The following is a 26,647-nucleotide window of genomic DNA, read 5'->3' on the forward strand; positions in this document are numbered from 1 at the left end:
ACCCTCTGAGAACATGAGGAAGAGGAGCCTACGTGAGATGGGAGGACTTCTCTTTCATTTTGCAATTTCAGTCAACCGCCCTAGGATGGTTCTAGAGTAATACGAGACCTGAAAATTAATGGGGATTGGCTGCTTTCCCCAAGCACTGATCCAGATGTGCATTATGGTAATGTAATCCAGCAGAATTTGATTGCAATTGGGGTGCAATGCTCCCCTGAACCAGGTGAAAACTTCACCTTATTTATAACATTATGAAGGTTTGGAAAGGGATGTTGGGAAGGAAATGGCATGTTTCACTGAGAAATTTGAAACTGTCAGTATTTATCAAACTGTGATATCATACAGATGGGGACACACTCTGCTTGAAAACAATAATGAAGTTGCCAAGGCCAGGTCCAGAAAGAATATAAGATAGCTACATGACCTTGCTTCAAGTACATGTTGTGAAACAATCTTAAACTACATAGTTATGTTATTTTTTTTACGTAACGCTCTTTTCAAGACACTCCATGATCCTACTATTCCATTAATTGATACACAGATATATCCTTGTTATGGAGACACCTATTTTAAATCTTTGAGCTGGCTCTCACCGTCATGCAGGATTCAGCTGCCTAAACATACTGTCTTTTTAGATGTCCTAGGGCATCCAAGATATCTGCATGGGACACAGGTCTATGGGATACTCACACCCTTCTGGAGGAGCACATAGAGGCCAGGCAGGATATCTCATAAAATAACACTGAATGTCTGTGTTTAGACAGCTGAGTCTCTCCCATAAAGTCAAGTGGCAGGAAATAGGGCAAGTACCAGACTGGTATAGATGAAGAGGGGTGGTCTTGGCAAGATACTTAGTACAGAGTACAGGTATTCAGCAGGAGAAGCTGTGTGTGACCAGATCTGAGACTGTACTTTCAAAACTGTGGGAGAAACTGACGGAAGAAAGTCCAGCGAAAACAGTGGGATTGAATAGCCAAAAAGAATATGGCTTGTGCAGAAAGACAGAATTGTTTTTCTGTTGTGAAGATTGAGGGGAGATATGGCAAGACTTTTCAAGTACATAAAAGGTAGCTAAGAAGAGGAGAGAAATGGCTTCTGTACGTCCACTGTGAGTTAGACGGGAAGAAACATTATTAAAATGCACAAAAACAATGCACATGGGGTGAACACTATAAAACACAGGGATAAACTGCTTGTTCTGGGGAGCAGTGCGACATCTTTGCCACAGCAAGATGTGGAGCAAACACCTCCCAGGAGGGTTGTAAGTTCAGCCAGTCCTGCCCTGGAGCTGAATAAGCTGAATGCCCAGCACCATGGATCAGACCCATTCCTGGGCTGCCAGGTCACCTTCTCCTCTGCAGCGGAAGAGCTGTCAACCGCCCCATGATGACACTGCCCCTTCCAGGAAGGAAGTAAGCTTTATTTCCAGCCTGGCCCAGGGATGGGTCTGTCATAGAGCTAAAGGTGTCTCCTGCCTGGCTTTGCAACATCTGGAGCTCATGAGCTGGTTCACAGCTCCCTCTTGCGGAAGGCCTAAAGTGAGAAATGTTGGCAGAGAAAGAGGCTGGAAAGTCATTCTTGTGGGGCAGTGGATGCTCAAATGGAAGGAAAGAGAGGTGCTTCGCTCTTTTCTACATCTTCAGAATTGCTAATTAACAGAGTAAATATGTAAATGTGTCTGGAGAAAAGGGATGGATTTCAGTCCAGCATTTAGGAACTGGAGTCAGTTGCCCACATTCAGGATAAATATTTCAGGTAGGATAGTTATAATAGGAGCTCAGTTACTCAGTGCACAGGCAGGCATCTTCTTTGTAGACACTTACATTTAGGGTCTAAAGCAGAATTCCATCTCAGACAACCTTCCCTCAGCACTTTATGCCATGCTAACTGAGCCTACCGTGTCCAGTCAAGGAAAAATAACCACATGAAGCTAGTCACTTAATTAAAAAATATAAACCATCTTTTAAAGCGTGAAGGATTTTATGAAAGTCTCCAAAATGAAGGATTTCAGTCTCCTTTGCTGTGATATATTTTTTCACATGAGAAGAATATTTCCATACAGAAACATACCCTACTATAAGGCTAGGTAAGAGCACTGTAAATTGCTCCCAAATAATTATTTACAAACATAAACCTAATAAAACTCAGCAATGGTGCTTCCCTCCAAATGAGTATTGTGTATGTCCTGTACTTATACATAGTATATATAGATAGTGGGCAAGGAGTGCATTGGTTATGCAATTCAGGCCAGATACCTTAAGCATAACTGGATAACTATATCCACTGCAGAAAATATTTACATCTATTAAACTATCACTTATAATATTCCTTATTTGTGCACTATATTTTCTATTCACACTTATTCAAGTTTTCTCATTTTTTAACCTTCATTCAGCAAGGATAATAACAACAATAAATTCTGCACTGCAAGTGTCGTATATTTATATTAAATGGTTTATTTTCTTAAGAAGGAAAGAGACCTACTAGGTAACGGTGTCAGAGTTCTAATTTTAAGGTCTTTAACATGATCTCTGGGGCAAGCAAGAACTGTGTGAAAAGATGTCAGAATCTGTGACGTTAGGTGGAAAGGAGAACAGTAGGAAACCACGATGAATGAAATAGAGATGGAGAAAAATCAGAGATAGACTAAGTGGAAAAAATGACACTCTGAAAGAGTGATGGAATGGGAATCAGAAAGGTGGAGGCTCTGTTACCCTGGCTCTGCAATATCCTAAAAGAGGTTCAGATGAAATCAAACATTCATGAAAGAGATGTGGCAATAGCTGTTTTTGAGAAAACAGTTGATGGATTTCACACAGAATCACACAGAATCGTTTAGGTTGGAAGGGACCTCTGGAGATCATCTAGTCCAACCTCCCTGCTCCAGCAGGGTCACCTAGAGCATATTGCCCAGGATCACATCCAGACGGGTTTTGAATATCTCCAGCGAAGGAGACTCCACTACCTCTCTGGGCAACCTGTTCCAATGCTCTGTCACCCTCACAGTCAAGAAGTTTTTTCTCAGGTTCAGATGGAACTTCCTGTGGTTCAGTTTCTGCCCATTGCCTCTTGTCCTGTTGCTGGGCACCACGGAGAAGAGGCTGGCCTCATCCTCTTGACACTCCCCCTTCAGATACTTGTACACGTTGATGAGATCCCCTCTCAATCTTCTCTTCTCCAGGCTGAACAGGCCCAGCTCTTGCAATCTTTCTTCAGAGGAGAGATGCTCCAGCCCTCTAATCATCTTGGTAGCCCTCCGCTGGACTCTCTCCAGGAGTGCCATGCCTCTCTTGTCCTGGGGAGCCCAGAACTGGACACAGTACTCCAGGTGAGGCCTCACCAGGGCTGAGGAGAGGGGCAGCATCACCTCCCTCGTCCTGCTGGCAACACTCTGCCTAATGCACCCCAGGAGACCATTGGCCTTCTTGGCCACAAGGGCACACTGCTGGCTCATGTTTAACTTGTTGTCCACCAGCACTCCCAGGTCCTTCTCTGCAGAGCTACTTTCCAACAGGTCAACCCCCAGCCTGTACTGCTGCGTGGGGTTATTCCTGCCTAGGTGCAGGACCTTGCACTTGCCTTGGTTGAACTTCAGGAGGTTCCTCTCCGCCCACCTCTCCAGCCTGTCCAGGTCCCTCTGAATGGCAGCACAGTCTTCTGGTGTGTTAGCCTCTCCCCCCAGTTTAGTATCATCAGCAAACTTGCTGAGGGTGCACTCTGTCCCTTCCTCCAGGTCATTGATGAATATATTGAACAAGACTGGACCCAGGACTGACCCCTGGGGGACACCACTAGCCACAGGCCTCCAACTTGACTCTGCGCCATTCACCACAACCCTCTGCGCTCGGCCATCCAGCCAGTTCTCAAGCCACCTCACCGTCCACTCATCTAGCCCACACTTCCTGAGCTTACCTAGGAGGATGTGATGGGAGACAGTGTCAAAAGCCTTGCTGAAGTCCAGGTAGACAACATCCACTGCTCTGCCCTCATCTACCCAGCCACTCATTCCGTCATAGAAGGCTAGCAGATTGGTCAAGCATGATTTCCCTTTGGTGAATCCATGCTGACTACTCCTGATCACCTTCTTGTCCTCCAGATGCTTAGTGATGACCTTCAGGAGGAGCTGTTCCATCACCTTTCCAGGGATGGAGGGGAGGCTGACAGGCCTGTAGTTTCCTGGCTCCTCCTTCTTGCCCTTTTGGAAGACTGGCGTGACATTGGCTTTCTTCCAGTCCTCAGGCACCTCTCCTGATCTCCAGGACCTTTCCAAGATGATGGAGAGGGGCCCTGCGATAACATCCGCCAGCTCCCTCAGCACTCGTGGGTGCATCCCATCGGGGCCCATGGATTTGTGGATGTCAAGTTTGGACAAAAGATCTCTAACCTGATCCTCCTCCACCAAGGGAGAGTCTTCCTTTCTCCAGCCTTCCTCTCTTGTCTCCAAGGTCTGGAATTCCTCAGGACTGGCCTTAGCAGTGAAGACTGAAACAAAGGCAGCATTCAATAACTCTGCCTTCTCTGTATCTTTTGTCACCAGGGCACCTGCCCCATTCAGCAGCAGGCCCACGTTTTCCCTAGTCTTCCTTTTGCTATTGATGTATTTGAAGAAGGCCTTCTTGTTGTCCTTGACATCCCTTGCCAGATTTAATTCCAAATGGGCCTTAGCCTTTCTTGTCGCATCCCTGCACGCTCTGACAACGTCCCTGTATTCCTCCCAAGTGGCCTGTCCCCTTTTCCACATTCTGTACACTTCCTTCTTCTGTTGGAGTTTGGCCAGGAGTTCCTTGCTCATCCATGCAGGTCTCCTGCCCGCTTTGCTCGACTTCTTCCTCAGAGGGATGCACTGATCCTGAGCCTGGAGGAAGTGACGCTTGAATATTAACCAGCTTTCTTGGACCCCTCTTCCTTCTAGGGCCCTACCCCAGGAGATTCCCCTAAGTAGGTCCCTGAAGAGGCCAAAGTCAGCTCTCCTGAAGTCCAGCATTGCAATCCTACTCATTGCCCTGCTCCCTCCTCGTAGGATCCTGAACTCCACCATCTCATGCTCACTGCAGCCAAGGCTGCCTCCAACCTTCACATCTCCAACTAGACCTTCTTTGTTCGTTAGTACAAGGTCTAGCATTGCACCTCTCCTCGTTGGTGTCTCCACCACCTGAGTCAAGAAATTATCATCAATGCTTTGCAGGAACCTCTTTGACTGTTTGTGCCTAGCTGTGCTGTCTTCCCAACAGATATCAGGGTGGTTGAAGTCTCCCATGAGAACCAGGGCCTGTGATCGTGAGGCTACTTCCAGCTGTCTGTAGAAGGCCTCATCTATGGCTTCCTCCTGATCAGGTGGCCTGTAGTAGACCCCCACAACAGTGTCACCCATGTTACCCTGCCCTTTAATCCTTACCCATAGGCTCTCAACTTGCTCTTCATCCACCCCGAGGCAGAGCTCCATACATTCTAGTTGCTCCCTCACATAAAGAGCAACTCCACCACCTCGCCTTCCTGGCCTGTCTTTCCTAAAAAGCACATAGCCATCCATGACCGCATCCCAGTCATGTGAACTATCCCACCATGTCTCTGCAACCGCAATGAGATCATGGCCCTGCGACTGCACACAGATCTCTAACTCTTCCTGCTTATTCCCCATGCTGCATGCATTGGTATACAGGCATTTCAGAGAGCCAGTCAAGCACGCAGGCTTCCCAGAAGAGGTGCAAGAGGATCCTCCATAGCCATGTCCCATGCTGTCTCCCCTGGTTGTATGCACCCGCTGGAGGCATCCTGACTTGAGCGGTGTTTTACTGACTCCCCTGCCACTATACCACTCCCCTTCCCCCATCTTGCCTAGTTTAAAGCCCTAAACTAGGGCTTTTCTGACAGATAAAGGGCTTGTTGTTGCCAGAACCAATACAAAGAGAGGTAGTAAGCCAGAGCAGGTGCAGAGCCACAGTGCTGGAGCCCCATCACCTCCAAAAGGACACCAGGACAGCCTGATCCCCATCAGCCTCCACCACATCCAGGCTGTGTGCAGGAACAGGGCGAGCCAGGCAGGAGTCGAACCTGCAGTCTCCTGATCCGTAGTCAGGCGCGTTGTCCATTGCGCCACTGGCCCTGGCCCCTGCAGAGGCTTGTACCCTGACTGAGCCCCAGCCATGCCCCTTCCCCATGCCAGTGCTGCACCCCAGCAGGCTTCCTCCAGCATCCCACTGCAGCCCTGCTGTGGGGGCTTCTGGACACCCCTGGGGTGGTCTCTGTGGAAAGCACAGCCCCACTACCCACACCATGGTCTGTGCCTGGGTGCTGCACCCCTCCACTCCGACCTCGTGGCGCAAGGGCAGCGCGTCTGACTCCAGATCAGAAGGCTGTGTGTTCGAATCACATCGGGGTCAGGCTTGGGACAGCACTGGGTGCCCATTGTATTGCCTGTGCTTTTCCTTTGAGCTGCCCTGTGCTAGGTGCAGGACCAGTATGGTGCAGACTGGGAGCAGTCTGGGAGCCATTGAGCTCCTGTGGTATGCCCCCAGCACTGCCACCCATGCCTCATCTTGAGGCACAAGGTCTGCCACATGTGGCAGGCTAAGCTGGCCCAGGGGCTTCCCTGGTGGAACGTCATCTTACTCACCTGCACCTAGGCTCAATCCCTTCCCTATAAGTCCCCTCTGTGGGTTCAGGAAGAGACTTCTGCCTCCTGGGACATGTCTCAAGCTTCCTGCTTGAGGAGTCTCTTGCCTCCCCCCTGCCCCAACATAGCCTCACACCCTGACTCCTTCTCTGCCCTATGCTTGTGCTCTGGTCCTGCAGGATCCTTGCAAAGATCCTGCTGCCCTCCTGTTTGTCCTGTCTTATGGTACAATCTACTCACTTTACCCTGCATCTGCAGCAGCAGCTCGAGCAGAGGCACCTCTTGCAGCGGAGGCCACCATCAGCCCTTTCCCTTACCTGGTGTTGAGGAGAGGCACCACATACTCCCATATCCTAGACCTGGATGGCTACATCTGTCCTCGGGGGATACAGCTGGATCAGGACTACTGAGAGGCCAGGGATGGTTGTTCCGACAGGCACCAGGATTTGCGATGTTTGGAACACTACTTCTGCACCAATCCTTATACCCCTCCTGTTGGCTTTCAGGGTCCCCTATAACCCCTCTACACGCTAAAGACCATATTATCTGTCAGAATCCTCTTTGCAGCTCCTGGCTGCAGCCTTCTTTCTTTCCTTACTCCTTCCAACACTTTTTCCCTCTTGCCCTCCTCCATTAGTGCCTCACCCTTCCTAGCACCATTTACCCATGAGGCACACAGCTTGCCAAAGCAGCAACCCTTCTGTGTGTCCACAGTGAGATCAGATGTAATGGTCTCAAATGCAGTTGTCTCTGACTGAACTGTCCTCTACTGCGGGTAAGACCCCATTCCCCCAAACTCTGCTGCTAGATGCCACGACTCTCTGCCAGAGGGCTGGGAGAAACATCAGGAGATGGTGGCCACCAAGGAGAAACCAGGACACTATCACTGTCACCCCCACTGCAGCCAGGCTGTGTGCAGGAAAAGATCGAGCCAGGCAGGAGTCGAACCTGCAGTCTCCTGATCCGTAGTCAGGCGCGTTGTCCATTGCGCCACTGGCCCTGGCCAACCTGCTATTCTGGTGGGCTACATGTGGCATGCTGTGGTGGGGTGGTGCTGACATCAGGGGGATGTTAGGATCAGAATCTGAGTTGGTCAATGCACTAAAAAAATAAGATTGTAAGAGATCGCTGGTCCAACCTCCAGCTCAAAGTACAATCATTTTCAACACTGAATAAGGAGCAGATTGTTCAAGGGCTGATTCAATTGAGTTTTGAATTTTTCCAAGGATGGAGAATCCGCATCTCTCTCAGCCCCCACTCTAGGTCACTTTCATGGTGAAATTTTCTCATATTTATTTGTAATTTTCTTACATAGAATTTCTATTTTTTCCCCTTATCTCTTTTGTTGTGCACATCTGAAGAGTTTTATTCCAGCTACTCCATAGCCACTCATTACATAGCTGTAGATAGAAGCCTGAACATAGAATCACTGAGGTTGGAGATCATCTAGTTCAACCCTCCCCCTCCTCAGAATAGACTCAACTATAGCAGACAGGTCCAAGATGGAGACTCCAAAACTTCTCTGGGCAACCTGTCCCAACGTTCAATCACCCTTACAATAAAATATTTTTTTCCTTATGTTTAAATAGAATTGATTGTGTTTCAGTTTGTGCCTGTTGCCTCTTGTCCTGTCACTGGGTACCACTGAGAAGAGTCTCTGTCTTCCTTATACCCTCCCATCAGATATCTATACACATTGACAGGATCTACCCTGCACCTTCTCTTCTTCAGGCTGAAGAGTCCCAGCTCTCTCAGTCTCTCCTCATATGAGAGATGCTCCAGTCTCTTCATCATCAGTGTGGCCCTTTGCTGGACTCGCTCCATTAGGTCTGTGATTTCCTTGTACTGGGGAGCCCAGAGCTGGACCTAGCACTCCAGATGGGTCTCTCCAGGGCTGAGCAGAGGGGACCACCTCCCTCGATCTGCTAGCAGCACCCTTCTTAATGCAGCCCAGGATGCTGTTGACCTTTTTTGCCACAAGAGTACACTGCTGAGTCATGCTTAACGTGTCCTCCAGGACACCACCCCCTCCCCCCCCCCCCCGACCCTTTTCGGCAAAGCTGCTTTCCATAGCCTGCCACCGCAGGCTGTCTTCATATATGATGTGCTCCAGGCCCCTGACCATCCTTTTGGTTTTGCATTGGGCTTGCTACAGTTTGGCAATGCCTTGCAAAGTTCTGCACCTAACACAGACTAGCCCCATGGAAAAGCAGAGGCAATACCACTGATGCTAGATGTTTAACTAAGCCTGACACTTAAGTGAGTTGACGAAGCAGCCTTCTGGTCTGGAGTTAGACACGCTGCCCTTGCACGACCAGGTTGGTGCAGAGGGATGAAGCACTCAGACACAAACGGTGCCCTAGGTGGTGGGGATGTGCTGTCCATGGGGGTCACCAGCACATTACTTGTTACACGGTAATATATGTACAAAGCCCATCACAGCACAGTAGTCTTTTGTGCTACTCTTAAGGGCTAAGCACTTATCAGTTATAATAGGTTTTTAAATGAAAATTGACACATGCAACTTGATTTCCTTTGTTGAGTTAACGGCTCAGTAGTTAGCAGCCCTTCTTAAACAGCCAACAGCACTTTCTCTAAAGGAGTGAAGTTTTGCTAAGAGCCTGTGACTGCAAGTTGGGCAGGAGAGGGTCAGATATGTCCATATAAAGACACTGAAAGTTCGTGATGGGTTAAACAGGATAGATTTAATAAAGGACTTCCTTACACTACAAGCTGCATGGGGAGCTCCAGGAGCCACCTGGAGGGGTCACTGATGGGAGGCTGCTGGAGACATGGGTCGGGCACAAAGGTTGGACGCACGGCAATCAACTTGTTGTATTCTAAGGGTTCCTTAAATATACCAGAACTATTTCCTTATCTCAGCTGTGCTAACCTTGAGAAACTACTGTGAGGGAGGCAGCTAGACATTGTTGACGAAAGGGAATATGAATGTCTGGCCCTGATGGGAATTCAGTCAGTGTGCAGTTTCACACGCTGGGCCTTCTACCACATACTCTGCCAGTCACTGACTCCTCAACAGATCTACCACAGTTGTTCTCACTACAGAGCTTTACCAAGATTAAGGGCCAAAGATAACGGGATTAATCCCTTGCATCTTGCACATCTTATTACCATAATCACTATTGACATTCCTTATCCTCTATGCCTATGTGTAGTGTAAATGGGCATGAAGGTTGGTTCCAGAGATGAGAAAGCAAGCATTACATTTTTTAAAAGCATTTATTGCTGCACGATGTTTTGGTTCTGAGGTCCATATTCAGGCTGGTATCTCTGCTCATAGATTCTAGCACAGTTTTCCGTCATCTCATCCATCAGGTGCCAAAGAATGTCGTATCTTGACTTGGTCATTGCCATTTTGAGTCGAGAATGATAATATTTAATTCTGGTAAATGCTGGACAGGAGCATAAGGAAGGCGGGACAGGTTTTGCAGCTGCCAGCTTGGAAACTGTGTTTTTTTGAAAACAAACCTAATAGTGTTAATCAGCCACTGCCAAGTTTTCCCACACAGTAGGATACAGACAGCATATTCACTTCTATTTTTACAGAATAGTACACAGATCTATCCACACCACCTCTTCTGGTAGAATAACATGACATGTCAAGCTGACAACTTCAGCAGAGCCTCATAAGAAAAAAATGTTCATGCAGAGCTAGCTTATTCTTTGCCAATTTCAAAGTAAAATCTTTCAAAAGATAAAAAAGATATTGTTTTAAAAATTTTTACTTTGTAGAGTGTCCAGAGGAGAGGAGGCTATTTAAACATAGGAGTCTTTTGTCTACTGGATATTGTCTACCTTGAAAGCAGACTTGCGGCACAATGGAGCCAAATACACATGTTCACCATTTTGACAGGATTCAGACATAGTTCTCACTTGATAAGCTCTTGGGCTCACAGGAAAACTCATAGGGGAGCTTATTCCAGCAGGAACCTTGTGGCTTGCAGTTTCCACCTGCGAATCCTTCAGTGCAGAAACTGTGTCCCTGAGCACATGCCCTGGAGCCTCCTTGGCTGTGTGCGGTGTGTGGCTGGTGCACGGGCAAGGCGTCAGAGTGTCCTGCTTGGTCACTGTGGATGTCACGGTTGGCACAGTGAGGCTGTAGGAGGGACCTCTTGTGGTCAGGCAGCTTTTGGGAGGCTCTTGATAAGGGGCTGGTCTTGCAGGATTCCTCTGGTCCACCCTCCTCTCTAAACACTTCCTCAGCTGACCTGGAACAGGGCCTTTGCTGAGAGGCCACAGGCGATGGCTTGTTAGTGTCTGGCCTGTTTTTCCTGGACGCTTGTGGAGGAGAAGAGCTCGTCTTTCCTTTGCAGAGCTGTCTCTCTGGAAACACCTGCTTTTGCCAAGCCCCCAGCCCTGGCGTTTTGCACACATTTTCCTGCACTTGGCCAACGAGCATGACCTGGAGTGCTTTTAGGTGGCTCTGCTAGGTGTCCTGCTGCCCTCAGGTGGTGGCCCTTGGTGGAAGAAGCTTGGGGCCCCGTTTTAAAAGGTGTTTGGAGGGAGTCGAGGCTGAAAGTAGTGTGGTGCTGGTGAAGATGGAGGCATCAGGCCAGAGCAGCAGGTCTGCAGGGAGCAGCTGGAGGATGGTTTGTGTGTAGAGGGCCATGTGATGATTGCAAAGGCAGCATTGCAAAGGCGTTGTGTCAAGTGCCTCCTCCTCCACCCTTAGCTGTTGCTGCTGAACTGGGAAATTGCCCTCCCTTGGGCTCAGCTCCAGCTCCCTTCTCCTGCCCTCAGAGCAGTTGTGGAAGGACAGGTGCGGCTCCGAGAACCACCTGTCCACGCTGCTGATGCCGCTTGTGATGTTCCTCGGGGAAGGGGCAGAGGCACATGTTGGATATGGTCTGCGGAGACTGCTGCCCCTCCCGTTGGGTTGCTGCAGCTCCGAGGCTGGGGGGCTGCCTTCAGCTGCCGGCTCTGCGCTGTTGCAGGCAGAACCGTTGTGCTGCGGAGCCCCTGGCTGTCCTGTGCGGAGAGAGAAAGAGCCCAGTAGGTGTTTGTTAGGGGCTCTCCAAAGAGACAAGCGGACCGTCTCTGCGTGACCACACCGCCCAGGCTGATGCCATCTTAGTGCCTCTGTGCTAGAGGAGAAGCTAAGGAAGCACAAGTAGCCCCAAGGGCAATGTCCTGGCAGGGGGCACTTCCAGGCCATACTTAGCAACTAGGTGAAGAGCAGAGGTGTACAGACATTTTCCATTGGGAACGAATGCTGTTGTGGGAGTGCTGTCCTTCTGAAAGCGCTCCAGCAGAAAAGCCCTGCAATACCGTACTCAACCCTCTGCACCTCTCTGCATTCCCACAGATGACTTCCGACAGCCAATTAAAGAGGGAAAACCAGCAGCCCTGGCCTGGGACAGCCATCCGTCCAGCCTCATACCTGTGGAGCTGTCTGTGTGCTCCAGTGACTCCTCGGCCGAGTGACTGAAAGGCAAGGCGACGTCCTCCCCAAATATTGCTCTGCAGTTGTCTGTCAAGAACTCCACCAGTGCCGTCACCTGCACACAGACAACCACTGGTTTCTGAGATTTGCCTGTCGCATTGCAGATCGTCCTGCCGAGGGGCGGTCTCGCTGTTCAGAGGTGCTGCTTCACTGAGCTTTTGCAAGGGCGGGGGGATGTGTGGGGGTGGCCCAGAGCTGCCCCCAAGGCAGTAGCTCTTGGGGGGAATTCAACAGACCTTGTCATTCCTCTCCTTCTGCGCTGCCAGTGGGAGCACGTTGCCCATGTCAAGGCTCAGCAGGTTTGGCCCCACGCCGATGGCAAGGTTGCTGGCATCCCTTTTGCTGGTCTCTGCCTTTTCGCTGATGTGGTGGAGCACAGCGAGCAAGCGCTGGAGCAAGAGGAGGTTTGCACTCGGCAGGTTGTCAGCTACCCTGTGGGAACGCAAGCAAAAGGCCGCAGTCATGCAGGACTGCTTGCTGCGGTCCTTCGTCACTGCAGCAACCTTTATTGACCACTGACATTTCCTCCTGTTTTCGTAGAGGAAGTGTTACTGGGAGAGAAGTGGTTCTCGGGGCCGTTTTCCCTCCAACGCAGCCCCCACAGGAGCAACAGCAAGCCGACACAAATGACGACAGGTCTCTACAGGACACTCCCATTCTCCAGAGAAGTTGTGGGGCTGGCAGAGGCCCACGATGCTGGCACAAGAGGCTCCAGAAAAGGCACAAGAGGCACTGGTTGAAAAACTTACTCTCTCAGCTTGTCAATCTTGTCCTGCTGGCTCGGCTTCTCCAGCGCTAGCATCCGCTCGTCAAAGAGGTTGTCGGAGAGGAGCTTGGCGGGGATGTTTCGGAGGAAGTCCTGCAAGGCCAAGGGACTCTAATGAGCCCCTGGACAGTGCCAGTGAGCAGAGAGGGAGCATCGGCGTGACTTGGGCTCACTCAGAGGCTGCTTGGTTGGAGCTCCCTGCTCACAAAGGCGCCCCTGAGCACTGAGAGCAGAGGGGGCTGCGCGAGGCCAGGCCAAAAGGAGGAAGTGACTTTCACGTGGACATGTGAGGAATCAGGGGCAGAACAGTCCTGGGCCTCACCACTGAGTTTGGCTTCAGTGTGGTTTCAGCTTGGAGTCCCACCGAGCTGAGTTGCGGCCCTGACAGGGGCCCATGCAGATGAGCCATGGGCTAATCTGAGAGCTCCAAGTCAGAGGAATTCACCTTGAGCACCACTGCCAAGAGGTGCACAGGTCTGCTGTCCAGGTGAGCATTCTCACCCTGGTCAAGGACCTCCTTCAGCTCCCTGCGGGCCCTCTCGTTGGCCGCTTTCCTGAAGATGCCCTCAGTGTCAGGCCCTTTCTCGTACAGTATAGCCAGGAGATGCTGCAGGAAGAAATGGACACTCGTTGACTTGGAGGCACGCTCTGCTTTGCTACAGTTAGTATCTCGTAGCTGCTGCATGCCCCTTACCCTGGCAGTCACCTGGCATTTCCTCCTCTGGCATGGGAGCTGGCCTTCAGGCCCTGTGTGTCAGCAGTGCATGTGGAGGGGAAACACCCACATCGCCTCCTTCTTAAGAGCCCAGGCACGAGAGCTGGGGATGCTGCCTGGCACGAGAAGCCAGAAGCAGTGCGCCTGTGTGGGCAGGCTTGCTTACCTGGACGGGCTGGGCCAGGTTCCCATCTTCCCCACAGAGAGCTGCCAGCGGCCGGCCAAAGAGAGCGACGCTGGGGCCAGGGTCGAGGTGACCTGGGCCGTCCCGGTTGGCAGGGGTTCCTTTCCGAGCAGGGGGCCAGGATATCCCCTGCCTTCTTGCCTTTACTCCCTCTGCTGCAAGCAAAAGGAAAGCCAAACTCAGGGTAGGAAATCAGGTGGAGAGAGCTGGATAGCACCTTTTGTGTGCAGGGTCTCATCCAGCTTGTCCCCGGGCGCAGAGCTTTTGCATGGTAGAAGGCAACAAGCAGCATGTCCCAAGGCAGCTACTGACTTCCTTTCTCCGACTCACCAGCTGGGTGGCCAGGTCCTTCCTGCATGTCGGGTGGGTCCAAGCGGGGGCATTTCTTGGCGTCCGCCTGCGAGAAACAGGTTCAGGTTACAGAGTGGCCCCTCAGCAGCTGGGGCCGCGAGGGACTTGCTCCAGCGACGCAGGGATCTGTGCGAGGCTGCCAGGAAAAGCCAAGGTCGCCCAAGGCCGGCAGAGAAGAGGCCGAGGTGCGGGACCGACACTGCCCCTCTGTGCCACGGGGGCTGTGGCAAAGGCTGCTGCTGCAGCCAGTGCCCCTGAACCGGCCCTGCAGCCCACAGCCCTGCGCGCAGGGGCAGGCTTTGATCCCGAGCAGCCCCAGCGCGGCGCGAGGGGTCTGCACGTGGCTGCGGGGGACAGCCTGCCCTGCCGTGCTCTCCTCAGCATGGGGGATCTCCTCCCTTTGCATGTCCCATGGAGCCGCCTCGCGGTGCTGAGATACCTCGCGTGCACAGGCGGCCCGGGCCGGGAAAGGAGCCCCTGCTCACCTCTGCCAAAATCAGCATCTCCACGGTGGCGGCCGTCAGTGACACCTCCTAGGTGAGAGAGCAAAGAGGTGCCACGAGAAACTCATTGGCTGCTGTTGGGGTGGAGCGGGGAGCGTGAGGACACTTACGGGACCGTAGAAGCCGTCGACCTTGGTGAGGAACCGCAAGGAGGGCAGTCGGGTGACTCTGGCTCCCGGGGCTCCTGTGCTCGGCTTGTGCACAGGGAAGGGCATGGGAAGAGCTCTGTCACCCCCAGCCCTCGCTGCTCTCTGCTGCTCGGCAGCCCCGCGCTGTCGAGGGGCCCCAGCCCCGGAGAGCCTGCAGCAGCGTGGGCTGGGAGCAGGGCGGGCTGGGAGCGCCCTGGGTGCTGCTGCCCACGGGCCTCCTCCTCCTGGGGACAGACAGCAGCGGCTTGGGGTCCCCGTCCCTGCCTGCAAGCAGCTGTGCTGACAGCTCCAGGGCTCGGTGCTAGCGTGCAACCACGAGGCTGAGCAACTCACGCCGCTCTGCCCAGCAGCTGCCCTGGCAGCGGGTGCACCTTTCCCCACCGATAGTTTGCTATTTCCACGTGCAGCCCCACCTGGGGCACTCGCCCACCCGCAGCCTTGTGGCGGCAGGTGGAATTGCCCGGCAGGACTTACCGGAGCAGGGTGTCCAGCCAGAGCTGCTTCACCTCCTGCGACCTGCAGCGCAAAGGAGACGCAGCCTCAGCCCGCGCTGCTCCTGCGCCGTGGCCCAGGCGTGGCCCCAAGCAGCTCTCGCCCGCGTGGGCAGAGGGCCGGGGCCGGGGCCGAGCCGCGTGGGGCAGGACAGGGACTCGTGGGCGGCCGTGGGACGTGTCGCCCCGTCTCACCCAAAAGTGACCACGCAGAGGTCCGTGGGCCAGACGAGGATGAGGCTGCGGCTGCGCTTGAGGCCAAAGACCTCCTGCTCATCGTCCGGCCTGGCCGCGGCCGCCTCCTCGCTGCGCAGCACCCAGAGCTGGCTGAGACGCGGCCGGTGCTTGAGCCGGAAGGTGGAGCCGCACCTGGAGGGAGGAAGAGCAGGGGGGAGCGGGGAGCGGGTGTGCGCCGTGGGGCGAGCCCCGGTGGGCGTGGGGACGGCGGGGGCGAGCCCCGGGCGGGAGCAAGGCGCCTCCTCGGCAGGAGGCGCGCAGGGCCCTTTGGAGAAGGCGCTGCTGGGCAGCGCCGGCAGCAGGGCGCGTGCGGTGGTGCCGGGTGCCGGGCGCGCGGAGGGCGAGCAGGCGCTGGGAGCCGCTGCTGGAGACGAAGGGGCCGAGGGGCGGCGGGGGCCGGCAGGCCGGCCTGCCCCAGAGCCCGTGGCGGGCGCGAGGAGGCGCGGGGCCGGGGGCCGCCGGCTGGGCCCGCGGGCCGGCAGCGGGGCCGGCAGCGCCCCGGGCGCCGCAGCAGTTGGCCTGTCCCGTGGCGCTGCCGGCGTGCCTCGCCCCCCACCTCCCCCGCTGCCTCCAGCCCCAGGAAACACTTGCTTGGCCCTGTCAAGGGGCGGCTCTGGCCAAGGCCAGGAAAGGCACCTCTGGATCCCACCAAATCGCAGGCATGTCTGTTATTGCCATCACCCGCGTTGGCACCCCCAGCTGGCCCCGACTGTATGGGGTGAATTGTGTCCAAAGCATGGGCAGTAAAATGACTTTGGGGAAGTGCAAAAATAAAACGGCAGCTTGCAAGGCACACTAAGTTTCTGTGTAGGCCCTCTGATGCTCTGTCTGCTGCCCTTCTTGAAAGCTGTTCCTGAAGGCGCATTTCCCCCGAATCACAGGTTTCCAAATCACAGAATCGCAGACTGCTAGATGTTGGAAGGGACCTTTGGGGATCATTGAGTCCAACTGCCTTCCTCAAGCAGGGTCACCTGGCGGATGTTGCCCAGGACCATTTCCAAATGCCTTTCAAATATCTCACAGGACGGAGATCCCGCCACCTCTATTGGCAGCCTGTTCCAGTGCTCAGTCAGCCACATAAGAAACAAGCTTTTAGTAGATTCAGAAGAAACTTCCTGGGTTTCAGTTTGTGCCCACTGCCTCGTGTCCTGTCCCTGGGCACCACTGGGAAGAGCCTGCCTCCATCCTGCTTACACCATCCCTTCAGATGTTTTGACACTGATAAAATCCCCCTGCAGCCTTCCCTTCACCCAGCGGAACAGGCCCAGCTCTCTCAGCTTCTCCTCACATGACACATTCTTCAGCCCCTTCATCCTTTCCGTAGCCCTTTGCTGGAGTCACTCCAATAGCTCCATGGCTCCCTTGTCCTGGGAAGCCCAATGCTGGAGCCAGCATTCAGCCGTGGGTCTCAGTGGTGCTGAGCAGAGCGGAAGGATCACCTCCCTCCACCTGCTGGCAGCAGCGTTCCTAATGCAGCCCAGCATCCCAGAGGCCGCCTTTGCCACAAGGGCACAGGGCTGGCTCATGATCAGTATGGTAACACTGCACTGTCCTGCAGGAGAAGACAGCTAAGGTCTAGAAAAAACCTCAGTCGTGGTTACTGGACTTCCTTTAGTGTCAATAACATCTCATGCTCCTTTTCCTTTGTAAATAAGTCGCCCAGATGGATCCCTGAGCTGGCTATTTAACCACAAACTCAACTCCAGGACTTTGATGAGGCTTTGCTTCTCTTTTGACAAGAATCTGGGTAGCTACTGATACAAACCCTTATCTGCCATGGGGGTTTGTTGCTTATTTAGCTGACTTACAACTTCCCACTAACAGGATCCCAATTCAGAGGAATTAATAGATTGACTCTTGTGTAGCAGTGATTTTAGTAGTCCAATCCATCTTTCTGCCATTGCATTACTTTGAAGTGAATGAGGTAAATGCAAAGTTCAGTGTACTCCTTTTGAAGCACACCGACTTTACACTTCTTTATTCTTCAAATGTGATGCATTATCAGATTGTATTTCTCTGGGCAAGGAAAAGGAGAAAATTACCAGTGTAAAACAGCAGTGGTTGCTGGCACAGTTGTATCTTGAGTGGGGTGCACAGTCCCTACACTGCTAATTGTTTCTGCTCCTGTAGGGATATATTTTCAGCCTTCAGGTGTTCACTTTAAGGGACCAATCTATTTGCCAAGTTTCTCAGAGTAGTTTACCTTCTGTGAGACTGGCAAACTGTTCTCTTTTTGACACATACTGTAGCATTGCTTGACAAAAATGGCATGAGTCTACAATCTGTTTGGCCGGCCCTTCTGTCACAGGCCATCCTCTCCTTGCAACCTGTTGAAATAACTCTGAACTTGCATCGTGCCCTGGCCGTTCATGTAACCACTTCCCTAGCGACTCTGCCTCCAAACTGAGTCATGCATTTATTCTAGCCAAATAATCAGCCATCTGATTCTACTTTACCTCAGGGTTTTTAGATTTTTTAGTGGGCATGACCTATTGATATGTTCTTCAATAGAGCTGTATCCAAACTCTTTTCCCAGTGTTGTTTTTCCCCATATGTCTCCACTATTTTTGTGCTAGTTGTTTTTCACTGTATTCTCCAGCCTCAGGGTGGCACCCGCCTATACAGCGTAAGAGTGCGTACAGACAAAAGGGGCTACTTGCTCCACATCAGCAGGGGCCAGGCCCAGGGATATGGCAAGTGGGGACAGTGCCTCATGCAGCGCAAAGGGCTGGGCACAAGGAAGGGGCCACATCCCCTCCTCCAGCACATCCTGAGGGGGGCTTTGGGAACGTACTGGCATTGGTGGACCTCTCTCCTTGAGTTGGTGATGGGCAGCATTAAAAACAGGCATCCTGTGAGCACAGCCTACCCACAACTGGGCATCACAGCTTCAGACATCCTGCCCTGGATCCAACCCTGCATTGGCGATGAATTAGTGCTGTGGAAAGGTAAAATGTCCAGCCAACTCACCATTGTATCTGAGGGGGTGGGGGTCAGTGCCAGCCCTAGCTGCCCAGCTGTCTCCCCATGGAGGGAAAGTATGTTCATGATGGATTTGGGCAGGAGGGACAAGGAGGGGAGATCATCTTCCCCCACCTCCACTGCCAAACCACCGCGGCAGCCCATTGAAAGCCTCACAGCTGGGCACCAGGCTGCCCACGGGCTGGGGCCAGTGGCGCAATGGACAACGCGCCTGACTACGGATCAGGAGTCCGTATTTTGTATATGACCATATTTTGATCTCTAACAGAGAGATCTGACCTTGTCCTCAGCTTGGACGCTAAGTTCTGAGTCGAGAGGCTAGAGGAAAATGAAAATAAAACTTTAGCTATAGTGAATTCATGGGATCATGCCAGGAGCAAGCACAGCCCTGTGACACAAAGAGGGCACAGATATTTATACAGTCATGACAAAATCCTTACTACCTGACAATATATGTTAAGTATCATTGTCACCAGACACAGAATATCTAGAGTTTAACACAATCTAGTGCTGGGAACAGAGGTCTCAACTCAGGAAAGCTGGGCATGAGCTCACAGGCATCAAGTCCACCTCTGGTCAAGGTAGTTGCATATCAATATTTAGAATAAATTGCTTTGTATAATACACCTCAGTAGAACTGATCAACATTTTTTTGAGAACTGGATTTTGATCAGAAAATGAAGATTAATCTGAAATAGAATTTGTTACAAGGATTTACCACATTCATGGAACGTTTGTAAGTCTTTCTCCCTCACTCTTTTGCACCTGATACTGCTTCAAGGAATTCCTTAGTCCTGCAAGATGGAAAGTTTTAACTGGAAATATTCAAAGATCCTCAAAATTATGAATTAATTTGATTATTAAGTAAACTTATAACTCCTTCTCTTGCATGGAAGAGATCAAGTTCTATTCTGCGGTAAATTATCCCCTTAAATAAACCTCATCACCAATCAGTTCTTGTCTATATCATGACTGAAGTCATTCCTGTTTTTAAAAATAAAATTTATAAAGTCTTAAATTCAGCTCATTGCAGAGTGAGAATAATAAGTAAACCCCAGTATTTTTATGAAATGCAAAAACTGTTCCTACTGACTCCTGTGAAATAATGCCTCTTACCAGGTACTACTCAGTCGAGAGAATATTTAGTAAACAGCAAAGCACACCAGCATCCATGCCAGGAATGTGCATTTGAGATAGAAAGAGGAACTCTTTGGAACTTATTAATTACTCTCTGAACTTCTTCTACTCTCATATATGAAGTCTCCTCTGGTGCCTCTTATGGGAGAAAAATAAATACTTAAACATATACTGATATGAACTTTAGTCTTGGTGCACTAGCACTCAAAGAAAAGCATCCAGCCACCTGCACTGTGTTGTACTGTTCACTGGTGGAAGGTCTGCAAAAGGAAGTACTGACTTTCTTTCCATTCAGAGAAGTCAAAGGGATGCAAAATCAAACTGTAGCGACAAGGTGGTGGCATAAATCTTCCCACTGGCTCATATCAGATATCAGGGCTGTGTGAATGCACTCATTAGGTTTGGCACAAACAGACACCAGCTACATCATCTCCACACAACATACCTACGTGCACCTAGCACACAGCAAGGAGCAGTGTTCCTCAACCCCTGTCCACCTTTAGGCATTTTCCTTTCTTACTTGTTTTTGGTGGAGCCCAGGACATAAAACAACGGTGAGGTAGCGACATCTGGAGGGCAGCCCATGATGGAAATCTTCTGCTTCTGCTTAACCCATCAGGCACAAGCCAGTGGTTCTGGGACACGGGATAGGGGCTCTCACACCAAGGTTTGTCAGATAAATGAAAATCGGAGTCCCTGAAGGGCTCATACTTAATCTTTAGGCATAAGGCTAGGAACAGTGGAAACACTCTAATGGACCTTGCGTCCTCAGTTCATCAGATTCCTCTGTCTTCTTGGGATTCACATGTCTAAATCCATACTGATAGATTAGACAGTGCAAGGAAAAACTTCTGGTCACTATATCTTCATGGTTTGTGCGGATTGACTGCTGTCCCTGACCTGTCTTTGACTTAGGCCAGCTGGCACTGACACAAGCAATTTCCAGGAAGAGTCTGAGAGTCAGCACAGCGAAGGGACAATTCCCAACAGGCGGGCTGGATGCAGACATGCTATTTTAGAGCTAGAAATGTTAAATTGTATATAGGCAACATGCGAAGGCAGTGCCAGTTCTTTGACCGCAAGTCCGAAGAATGGACACGACACACTTCTGATTAGTAACATGGAACCGGACTCGAATTGTTGTAGGACGCATCTCCTTGCTGACAAGTGCTTTTGAGCATGCAAACAATTTGTCCTGTTGGTCTCAGGGCCTGGTGAGGAGCAGTGCCCGTGCTGATTGCTCCCCCGTCCCCCAAAGGCAGCTGGGCAGCAAGGACTGGTAGTGGCCTCCAGTCATTTGGCTGTGCTGGTGGGTCAGAGAAGACGTCTCAGTGCTGCACTGGCGGGTTGCAGGAGACCCAGCTGTGATTCTCAGACAGTGCAGAGCTTGGGGCAGCCCTGGGGCTCTCTGGATCTGTGTGACCCAGCCATGGGGCAAGCAGAGGCCAAGGGCTGTTTGTTTTCTCCTCTGCCTCTATCCCCCGAGACACTTGTGGATGGTGACAAGCTACCTACGGGCAGACAGCGGTTCTTCCATGGCTGGTTGGTCAGACAGGGCAGCCCCTGGAGTGCCAGACTGGCAAGGGCCGGGAGTGCAATAGATAACGTGCCATACGACATCTTAGGAGACTGCACACCGGACTCCTGCTTGGCTTTGATGACAGTGCCCTGCCCTCACCTGAGTTTTTTTCCATCTCCCTTTATAGGGACGTAGAAGCCCTGATCTGGAGTCAGTTGCACTTGCCCTTGCACCACAGGGCCAGGGCCAAGAGAAGCATTGCCTGGGCTTGGCACCATGGCCTGAGCAGCTGGGCTGTCCCGGCACCACAGGCCAGTGCTGCTACTATCTGCCATGGCCCTATGTCAGGGGAACTCTTCAGCCTCCCCTGCGGGTCTGGGCAGAGGGAAGGCTGAAACTCTCCAGATACAGTCTTTCCACCACCAGCCCAGCAAGGAAAGACGTCTCTGCTATGGCTCACCCGCTGCACTCCACCAGCAACGCGGGGTATGGAGTGAGAGGGCAAAACAGGCTACCCTTGGGACACCTATCCCACAGCACTACCATCCTGCAGGAGGAGGAAATCCTGACCCTGATGTGATTTGGGCACACAACCTGTGGATGTGGAGTCAGATGTGCTACCGTTGCGCCATAGGGTCAGAGACAGGGCGGGCATGTTGCCTAAGCACGACCCCGGAGCTTTAGCTTTTATGGCCAAGGGACACTCTTGGAGGAAAGAAGATTTTGAACGATCTAACAAAGAAGTGGGATCATCTTTGCCAGATGCCTTGCTAAGCCTCCAAGGAGGGCTTTAAATGAGGTTCTCTGGAGGAAGGAGACCAAAGCCCGAAACGAAGTGGAGCAACGGAGCACAGGGAGGAAGTACCTTGGGGATACCGTGACGAGGAGGCTTTTATACTTCTCCTAACTGGGGGAGAAGTGTCTGGGCACGACTGCAAACAGTGTCAGAAGCAAGCAGAAGGAATCAGAAGTCCAGCTGCAAAGACAGAGACATTAGGGCATAGCTCATGCGATTAGATCACCCTGCCCACAGCTGGGCACCGTAGCTCCAGATGTCCCGCCCTGGCCCCAACCCTTTGTTGGCCAGGAATCACAGCTGCAGTGCAGACAAGATGTCCCTCTGATGCCACAGTGCAGTGAGGGGCTAGGGGCTGGGATGGATTTGGGCAGGAGGGACAAGGAGGGGAGATCATCTTCCCCCACCTCCACTGCCAAACCACCGCGGCAGCCCATTGAAAGCCTCACAGCTGGGCACCAGGCTGCCCACGGGCTGGGGCCAGTGGCGCAATGGACAACGCGCCTGACTACGGATCAGGAGACTGCAGGTTCGACTCCTGCCTGGCTCGGCCTTTTCCTGATCACGGCCTGGCTGTGCTGGGCAGCACAGTGACAGTGCCCTGCTTTCTCTTTGGTGGCAAGCATGGCCTGGCGTTTCTCCCAACCCTCTGGTGGAGACCTACGTGCTGAGAGGGACGGAAGAACTGGTAGGGGATGTGCAGGCTTTGGCTGCAGGGAGCTTTTTCAGGGGGGAGCGGGAAATCCTGAGGGAAGTGGGGAAGATGAGTAGCAGAATGGCAACCCTGGACTTCAGGAGAGCTGAGCTGGGCTTCTCCGAGGGACAATGGCGGAGAGTCGAGTTGGCTGAGCAGGGGACTCTTGTCTGTGCCCCAGCACAAGAAGGGCAGGCCACCACGGGGAAAGCACCCACCACCGCCACTGCTGTGGGCAGAAACAGAGTGAGCCACGCAGGAGATGAGCCTGCACCCTCCTGATCCATAGTCAGGTTTGTTGGCTCTTGCAACAGTGGCCTTGGCCCCCAAACAGCCTGGCACCCCCCCCCCCCCGGTAGCAGGGGTTCCTGTAGCTCGTCAAGGTGGACTGGCGGCAAAACGTAGCACGGATTTACCTTTAATCTCCTGACCTTGCCTGTGACTGCTTTCCCCTCCCCCACAGCTTTGTTCCTTCTGGGTGCCAGTACCCTGGTAGAAGCAGCTCCCGTGACATGCCGCTTGTTCTGAAACAGAACAAGATTGCAAGCGCAGGAGTGGGAAATGCAATGATCAGGCCACCGAGGGAGACCACCCCTCTTCTCTCTCCACAGAGGTCTTGGCACACTCTAGCGCACTACACAGCGCAGCACTACGGGGCCTGTCCCGGAGGAAACAGGGTGCTGAGCATGGTGCCTTCCCCTGAGGGTGCTGGCCACCACATCCTGGGGAGAAGCCCCACTCACCTGGCAGATGCTCAGTGCCTGCCTCAGGCCCTGTGGCAGGTGAGGAGGACGCTCACACTTCTTGCCTGGCCTGGCCCAGGGCACCATCCTCCCCAGGGGAGGCCAGAGTCCGCTTTGGATTCAGCTTCGCCCATGTACCGTGAGCCCGCAGTGTCCCTCTGCACTTCAGCCCCATCCTGCTTGCACGTTCATCCTGCAGCCTGAACGCTGCTCTGTAGCAGCCGGAGCTTGGCCAACCCCTCCTCAGGAGGTGCCCCTGTCCTCTCCACCTCCTATGACCCTGCTACAGGGGCCCCCCCGGCCGGTCCCCATGCAGAGCACATCCCCACTGCCCACGCCACGGTCCATGCCTGGGTGCTGCGCCCCTCTGCCCTGACCTCGTGGCGCAAGGGCAGCGCGTCTGACTCCAGATCAGAAGGCTGTGTGTTCGAATCACACCGGGGTCAGGCGTGGTTCAGCACCAGGGGCCCTTTGTATTGCCCCCGTTTTTCTGTGGGGTGAGGCTGTGCCAGGCACAGGGCTTTGCAAGGCACTGACAAACTGCAGCCAGTCACCGCAAAGACAGCGCTGTGCCCATTGAGAGCTGAGGGGCTGTAATCAGAGGGGAGGCCAACGGAGGGCTTCCTTGCGAAGGGTATCTGCTGCAGACTGCCTGGTCAAGAAGATGGAGGAAATGAAGTGTCCCCCATGGGAGTGGGAGAAGCTTCACAGCTGCAGGTTCTGTAACTCATGGGGGATAAGGACGTGGATTTTCCCATGGTCTGGAAGGGACACAGTCGATCCAGGAGATTTCTGGAGTGGGTGCAACGACCATATTGTGGGGAAAGATCATGGCAGTAGGAGGAGGTTCCTGATGAGGAGAAAAAGGCCAGGGTCAGACCTAACTTCCAGAAGGCCGAGAAGGGGGATCTGTGGGGTTATAGTCCAGTCAGCCTCTGCTCAGTGCCCGGATGAAGATTATGAAACAAATACTCCTGAAAGTTGTCTAGGCATATAATGTGCTACAGACCCAAGCCGTCTTTGAGGCACTGCATTTGGCTTGCTACAGTTTCTTATTGCCTTGCAGAGCTCTGCATATAACATAGATGAGCCCCATGGAAAAGCACAGACATCACACCTGCCCCCCCCACCCCCCACCCCCAGCGCTGCCTAAAGCCTGGCCCCAATGTGATTTGGGCCCCCAACCTTCTGATCGGCAGTCAGATGCATTGCCCTTGTGCCATGATGTGAGAGCTGAGCGATGCAGCATGCAGCCACACTAGACCTCTGGCTTTTATGACTGCGTGACCTTCCTTGAGGCATTAAGATGGCTCGGGAGCTGTCAAGATTGATTGGACAGATGGAGGCAAAAGCATCTCTACCAGCAGAATTGCTAAACTAGTAAGGAGGGCTTTAGAAAACATTAATAAGGGGAAAATCTCAAAGAGGCGCTGAAAAATGGGGACAAGGAGAAAGCTAGACTTACTCCGGGTTGTCAATGTCTTTCTTGCACTGGGGAGCCCAGTCCTGGTCACCATAATCCAGCAGCAGTCTCAGAAGTGCTGGGTGTAGCATGGATTCTCACTTCTCTTGAGCTGCTGCCTGTCTTCTTAGCAATGCAGCCCAGCATGCAGTTTGCCTTCATGGGTGCAAAGGCACACTGCTGACTCCAGTTCAAGCTGTTGTTCACCAGTCCACATTGCTGTTCCCCAAGCTCCCTTGTTTTCTTGACAGTCACCTCCAGGCTGTACTGCTGCATGGGATTATCCCATCCCAGATGCAGGATGTTGCATTTGCCTTTGCTGAACTTCATGAGATTCCTGCCAGCGTTTCTTCACCCTGTACAGGTCCCTCTGAGTAGCAGCCCTGTCTGCCAGTGTCTCAACTGCTCCCCTCCCCAGTTGGTGAAATCCATGGCTCACAGGAGATTCATTCCATCTTGTCATTGAGGATGCCAATGAAGATGTGCAATAGCATCTGTTTCCGTCTTGACCCTTGAGGAGCATTACTAGCAAATAACAACCGTTTGTACTTCCAGCCTCTAGCCATCACCCCTTAAGCCTGATGTTGCAGCCTGTTTTCCACTCCCCCATGGTTGCTAGCCAAGCACGAGTCACATTCACCTAGCTTTCGTTGAGTGGTGATAAGGAGGTCAGGGAGGAGAACCACGCAGGGCCCACAAGGAAAACACACACTGAGAGACGCTCGCTCAGGCACGCTCCTGCTGTCCAGCAGTCCTGGGCAGTGGGCTGCTGAGGTCAGCAGGGACTGGGTGAGTGCTGGCTTTGAAGCAGGCAGCACACTCACAGCTTTGAGGCAGAGCGAGTAGTAGCAAGATGATCCACCTGTGATACTGATGCCAGAGAGATGGGACAAAAGTCAGGAGAGGGAAGGTCCTCGTGGAGGAAGCAGAACTCTGATATCTGGGAACAGACTGAGCCAGGCAGGAGTCGAACCTGCAGTCTCCTGATCCGTAGTCAGGCGCGTTGTCCATTGCGCCACTGGCCCCCGTCCCTGCCCGACACTCCCGGCTTAAGGGGTGGGCATAATAAAGCATCTCCTTGGTCTGCCCCACCCTTGTCCGTGGTAGCCTTGCCCTACCCACCCGTAGGGGAGACACTCCATCTGCCCCACAGGAGGCCCGGCTGTGATTCCTGACCAACATAGGGCTTAGGGGCAGCCTAGGGATGTCTGGAGCTGTGGTGCCCAAGGTGGTGTCCAAGGGGTGGGATGAGCTCAAAGACATCTGTTTTGCTGTCCACTTTCTCCCACCTGAGGAACGTTGACGGAAGGCAGCAGATGAGCCGGGGTAGCAAGAAGGTCTTGCCTTGCTGGACAATTCATCTTGGACAGGCTGTATCTGGCCCGCTTCAGATTTCCTTCTCCATGCCGCACACAGAGCAGAGACACCACAAAGGCAATGCCAAGCCCAAAAGCATTGTTTGGCCTGCCAGTGTGAGCTGAGTTGCAAAAGAACATTGAAATAGGAATCATTGAAGCATACAGTAATTTACATTGGAAAGGATATGTGGAGATCTCCAGTCCAAATTTCTGCTCAACCTAGGTCATTTAGATCAGCGCCTTATCTGCTTGGTTTTTGAATATCTGCAGGGATCCACAAACTCTCTGGGCCCCTGTCCCAGCGATGTACCACTCTCATTGTGATTTTTTTTTTTTGTTTTTTCCTCATATCCAGTCGGAATTTGCCTTGATGGAACTTGTATCCTCTCAACTTTTCTACATCCACCTTTCACAGGAGCCTGGCTTTGTCTTCTCTGTAATTGCATGTTAGCTCACCCCTTATTCTCTTTTCCAAACTGCTTT

At 52.5% G+C, this 26,647-nt stretch overlaps 6 non-coding genes and 1 pseudogene across 6 annotated transcripts; 3 read left to right on the top strand and 4 right to left on the bottom strand.

Annotated features, from left to right (window-relative positions):
* Nucleotides 1–6,030: 6,030 nt before the first annotated feature.
* On the bottom strand, nucleotides 6,031–6,103 carry TRNAR-ACG (transfer RNA arginine (anticodon ACG)). The gene has a single exon. It is a non-coding gene; the product is annotated as a tRNA-Arg (tRNA).
* A 205-nt stretch (nucleotides 6,104–6,308) lies between these two features.
* TRNAW-CCA (transfer RNA tryptophan (anticodon CCA)) lies at nucleotides 6,309–6,380 on the top strand. The gene has a single exon. It is a non-coding gene; the product is annotated as a tRNA-Trp (tRNA).
* A 1,160-nt stretch (nucleotides 6,381–7,540) lies between these two features.
* Nucleotides 7,541–7,613, bottom strand: TRNAR-ACG (transfer RNA arginine (anticodon ACG)). Its single transcript has one exon. It is a non-coding gene; the product is annotated as a tRNA-Arg (tRNA).
* A 2,777-nt stretch (nucleotides 7,614–10,390) lies between these two features.
* On the bottom strand, nucleotides 10,391–14,811 carry LOC104143992 (T-cell activation Rho GTPase-activating protein-like; annotated as a pseudogene).
* A 7,573-nt stretch (nucleotides 14,812–22,384) lies between these two features.
* Nucleotides 22,385–22,457, top strand: TRNAR-ACG (transfer RNA arginine (anticodon ACG)). The gene has a single exon. It is a non-coding gene; the product is annotated as a tRNA-Arg (tRNA).
* Nucleotides 22,458–23,718: 1,261 nt separating this feature from the next.
* Nucleotides 23,719–23,790, top strand: TRNAW-CCA (transfer RNA tryptophan (anticodon CCA)). The gene has a single exon. It is a non-coding gene; the product is annotated as a tRNA-Trp (tRNA).
* Nucleotides 23,791–25,758: 1,968 nt separating this feature from the next.
* Nucleotides 25,759–25,831, bottom strand: TRNAR-ACG (transfer RNA arginine (anticodon ACG)). Its single transcript has one exon. It is a non-coding gene; the product is annotated as a tRNA-Arg (tRNA).
* Nucleotides 25,832–26,647: the final 816 nt, after the last annotated feature.

The sequence above is a fragment of the Struthio camelus genome, chromosome 3 (genome assembly GCF_040807025.1).
Source record: "Struthio camelus isolate bStrCam1 chromosome 3, bStrCam1.hap1, whole genome shotgun sequence".
NCBI classification, from domain to species: domain Eukaryota; kingdom Metazoa; phylum Chordata; class Aves; order Struthioniformes; family Struthionidae; genus Struthio; species Struthio camelus.